This window comes from Orbicella faveolata, unplaced genomic scaffold (assembly GCF_042242905.1).
Source record: "Orbicella faveolata isolate gen_17 unplaced genomic scaffold, um_ofav_v1 contig_47, whole genome shotgun sequence".
NCBI classification, from domain to species: domain Eukaryota; kingdom Metazoa; phylum Cnidaria; class Anthozoa; order Scleractinia; family Merulinidae; genus Orbicella; species Orbicella faveolata.
In genome coordinates, this window is record NW_028301577.1 from 22,538,754 (window position 1) to 22,543,950 (window position 5,197).

General features: G+C 39.9%; 1 long non-coding RNA gene across 1 annotated transcript; it reads left to right on the forward strand.

Moving 5' to 3' along the window:
* The first annotated feature begins 361 nt into the window (after window positions 1-361).
* On the forward strand, window positions 362-2,258 carry LOC149097657 (uncharacterized). Its single transcript, XR_016204309.1, has 3 exons — window positions 362-464; window positions 705-782; window positions 1,677-2,258. It is a non-coding gene; the product is annotated as an uncharacterized LOC149097657 (long non-coding RNA).
* The last annotated feature ends 2,939 nt before the right edge of the window (window positions 2,259-5,197 follow it).

Sequence of the window (5,197 nt, forward strand, 5' to 3'; positions counted from 1 at the left end):
AATTACTTACGCGAAAATAAGTGGGAATGAGATAATCAGCTGGTTACCCATCGATTAACCATTGATTACTTAAGCAATCGAGGATTGTACCGTGTTTACATAGCCTCATCTAAACACGAGGGAGGCTTAGAGAATATTAGCCGAGTCGCGGTCGGGGGTTTGCATAATTATCGAGAATTCTCCCAATTTCCCCGATTGTTTAGATGAGGCTATGTAAACATGGAAAAACGTCCACTGTACTATTGCATCTATAAAGTATTTCTCGAAACGTAGAAATACAACCATGTTCACATAATCTCATGTTAAAACACCTATCGACCAATGAGAGCGCGCGCACTATCTTAAATATTTTATTGTGATTGATCTCATCGGAGTCATTGATGTCATCGATTAGTCACGTTTGTAAAGAAGGATCTATCGTTTCTAATTTGAGAACCAGTATTCTACTGCGTTGCCGTGCGAAGGTAATGTTTAGCCGCTTTGTAACGAAATATCACGGGGAATTCCAGTTGTCTTTTACGTTACTTGCATTCTTTTGTTCTCGAAGAAGCTCGAAGAGCTGGATTAGATTTTTTATACTTTCTACCTTACAATTGATAGGGACAACTCAAAAGTTAAAGTCACACTGGTGAAGCCCTTTGGTAGCTCATTTTCCAATGAACGGCAGTCTTCACTGATAATGATGTTCTCAATTTGCCTTTTAGTTCAGTGGCAAGGACTTGTATCCACTTCACTGGTTAGAATCACTAAGAGCGCTGATCTTGAGCCAAGATTCACTCCTGGTAAGTTTCTCTCAGCATTTCATCGCTTGATCCGTTCCATTTCTCAGGGCACAGCCACTGCCGCGGCACGGTTTTCTCTCAAATGCTTTAAAACGCTGTTTAGGCTATCTGTTGTGTTTTTAAAGCTATGTAGGTTAATTTTAGCTTCTTTAGCTTTTTTCAGCTTTAAAATATTTATCTGGTCGGTAATTCTAGGGGAACTTGAGTCTTCAAAATTCATTAGCGCTCTTTTGTTCATTTCCCGAAAACCGTAGGTCTTACTGCCTTTCAAATCCGAAAATCATAACTGACCCTTTTTTTTTTGATACCTAAAACGGCATATTTATCAATCCGAAAACAACAGGCCAGAAAAATTTCTCGTATCACGAAAGTTTGAGGTGACAATTCTTTTAAGAAAATCTGAGGGGATTGAAATGGCCCGGTTTCTCCTGAAATGACACCGTTTCCCTCCAAACTTTAATGTTATGTGCTTCAGTTTTGTTGCAATTTTATTAGGCTGTACATATGGAGTTTATTATTGGGAAGGACGGCTGCCAGAAAGGCTGGATCCAGATTCTGTATCTGACATTTCGTGGGGAATATTCAGGGAATTTTGAAAAGTGATGTCTGTGTGATGATGTAATACCTGTAAATTAGCTGCTGAACTGTCGCAGCCTTTTGATCTTTTAAGTATAGGCTGTGACGGCTCACTCTTCTAGCTAAAGCATATTGACAAAATAAACCTGTATCCCTGTATCTTTCTGATGAAACAGAAAACGACGCCTCAGTATTTTTGCTAGCATTACGATAATTAAATTCTTTCGTTAAGTGAAGTGGCCTTTGATAGGTGAAATTAATTGTTCTCATAAGTAAATGTCTTTAGAGTGAGCTGTTTTTCTTAATTCTTTTTAACAGGTACATTACAAACCTCCGAATCACGATGAAACTCATTCCTTGTTGCTGCTTTATCTTCCTGTTGCTGTCAGTGTTAATCCCTAAGGAGACTGAGGCCATCGATAAAGCAGTATATAAACAGCTTGCTCAGCTGGCTGCTAAGCAGGGCTGGAAACTAGCGAAAATGAGTTATTACTCCAAGTGTCCAACAGTGAATGTCCCTCGCGGGATGAAATGTCCAAGATTTGTCTTTGGAATTGGTCTGTCCCCTAACCTAGCCATGTCAGCGGCGAAAATTTACGCAACTATGTTCGGGGGCAAACAATGCGCAAAATACATTGGGCAGTGTTCTGCCTTTCAATTTACAAAACAAGCAGGAATGTAAGCTAAACAGTCCTAAACAACAGAGAAGAAAATACTAAATGATTTATAACCTTCAATATGCTTAAGCAAGCAATACGTTACAACCAGGACGGAGAAAACGCGTTAAACAGGTGTGATGAGCGTCTCTGCCGCGCGCAAACTTGTAGTAATGTATTTGCATCACGGTCCTTTGTAATAACCAAGTGAAGGTTTAAAAATAAAGAAGGTTGAAAATGGGAATTTTCTTCAGTTGTGCTGTATTTTTTCAAGTAGGAAATTAGGTCAGTTAGAGTGTAGCCTTTGAAAACAAAAAGCGCAAACCTAGTGAGCATTTCGCTACATTTCGAGCACGTTATTTATAAAGCTTCGGCCAGGTAACCAGGGCGGGATACATTTAGAGAGCGTCTCTGAAGATCATCAGTATTCAAAGTCAAGATTTTTTAAAGATCCCTAGACCATAATCTAAACAGCATTCATCCCTGTGCAGCTACAACAAAGCATATTTTTAGATCGAGTCCGATAACGCTGATGATCGTTGAACGAACGAGGCTGTACATACATGTCGTGTCACAAACTGAAAGTAGTGCATTTTTGAAAAACGAAAGAGTCATATAACCAATGAAATTAATGTCGAGCATGGAGCTGTATGGGACAAATTTGTCAGCATAGTTTTCTCAGACAACAGACTGTCCGAGGTCGTTTGCAGCAGCGCAGATTCTGACACCGACATTGGGGAATTAATACGTAATCACTACGGTTGCGCAGAGGACAACATCGATTAAAAAAATGAATTTGTCTTTTACCTCAGTACGAATCGTGCAATACTCTAAAGTCAGTTAGTTTTAGGTTTGTTCAGCGACCTTTCCTTCGCAGTTGCAGTTGTGGTTTTCTTAAACTCCCCAGTAATATCTATTTGTTTCGTTTGGTAAATTCTCGCGAAATGTAGTTGCTTTAAACGTGATTTTTCTGCCAAATCGCGAAATTTAAGTCTCGCGATACATGCTTCTTTCATTTGTTGCGAAATGAAGTTACCGCGAAAACAGAGCGGTTTCAATCGAGTGTCCTAAAACCCAAACCAAAGTAGTTACTGTCGCCAGTCATAAAAGATACAGGTAAAACAGTGAACCATCCAATCAAAACCTATAGTTAATACATGTAGCGGACGCAGAAACCGCGGGTAAACGCGAGCGAGCGAATTTGATTGGTTTTACTTGTGATTGGTCAAAAAGTGGCGCGAGTTTTGTAGCGTAGTAATGCAAAACCAATAGCCCATTTTGGAGTTGACCTAATCTTCTTGATCTGTCAAAGCCAAGCCTGGTGCGCAACCATTCATATGAAAATGATTTAATTTGCATGTGAATGAAATTTCATTTTCATATGAGAGGATATATATTTTGTAACGTTTCGCTAATTACACTGGAGTATGTTCACTATGTATGGTTCGTATTAACTGTAGAAGTATTTTAGGCGTGAATCCCTTAGGGGCTGGTAGGCTATTTAAGAATTTGTAAGTTATGCAAGAACCACTCGAAGGCATCTCTTTCAACTTTGCTTTTGTTGTTATGTCGTCGGATACTGAACGAGCGAGCGTTCCCGCTTCGATCGCGCAATCCTTCAGTGAGGGAGATCCTGTTCATAAGACTGCTTCACGAACATTGTTTCCTCGTCTTTTGGACGTTACGTTTGATCAGAGGTTCGCTGCATTCAAACGCGATCTCGATGAGAAACAAGCCGCCACTCAGTCTCAACTGTAGAAGCTAAAAACGGTATCCAAGGCTTCGAGTTCTTTTAACTCTAAAGTACAATACGAGTCTAGCAACTCTCTGCTTGATGCAACAGACGGGACCATCAAGACCATCTCAAAAGGAAACCTTTCAGCAGCCAAGTTATTTCGTTCCGTGGACAAGAACCTCGCTGTTTGGGCAGCAGTGCAAGTACGAGTCGGACGAACTCGCCGAAGATTCAGGGGAAGAGAAAAAATTCTGATCAGCCGAAAGACGAGCGCTAGCTAAGATCCGGGAGAAAAAGCGGAAAAATACGTCTAGCTGGCCAACTCTACAGCTACCCGCTCTACATCCAGTGAAGTTGCATCTACTCATGGTCTGTCCACTGGCAATTATTTTTCTTCTAATCAGCCTTTTTGTTTTTTCCGCATGCAGTCCTTTCGTGGACGTCAGCCTCAACTGGCAGACAAGTGTTTCAGCTGCGGCCAAAGAAGTTTCTGAGCAAATCCATCTTCCTGCCCAAGCCGTTTTAGAGGAGCCGCTGCAGCCCCTCCAATCAGTAAAAATACATACTTATGGCAAATACCAAGCTGCATGGAAGAGAATGGGATAAGATGAGTATATAATTTATTCAACATAATCAAATGATTGGGAGACTTTGACCCAGTTGAACTTATTGATAATTTTGTTGAACCATGTGATTCAAGGCTTTTTGGTAGTCTTGGAAAGACAATTTACTCTAAGGGGCTGAAAAATTTCTGTAGCTGTTCAATTATCGTTCGCGTAAATTTTGGATATGTCAACTGCGTCCATTACTTTTGACTTTGTCATGACAACCACAAACTTCGTATAGGTTTGGACAAAAATCAACTTTTTCGACATACTTGTGTATTTTTTTTTTCAGCTTTGTTCATCATTTTGCTGAATTTTACCAAATTGTACATTTCATAAGCATTCTAGATTATTTTTTGACTTTTTAAGAAAATAGTAAAATCAAAGGTGACGGATCCAAGATGGCGGATCAAATGACGTCATGCTACTTCACGGCCAAAGATTACGTCATTATTTTATAGAGCAAGCTCAGGGCTTTCTATTTAATGAATGTAAATTTATTTTCTGCGCCTTAATAGAACGAAAACCCAAGGAGGGGGTTTCATCCCCCTTGTACCACGATGGGGGCATTAGTCCGAGGGTTAACGATTGTATTAGCCCTGATGACTGAATGAATGAATAAAAGACTGATTATCAGGACGGAACGCATTATATTTAAGTTAAAGGCAACCTTAAGGTTAATGTAGAGTTTTGAAATCATATAAGTGCTTTTTGCTTTATTCGCGATACTATTTTTGTTGGGTATCAGATTCTCTTTATTTACATTCTACCCTCAGCTCAGTTTTCTAATAATCGCTCAGCCATCCAGTCCAGTATAGTGATTTGTCGAGCAGGCTATTTCTG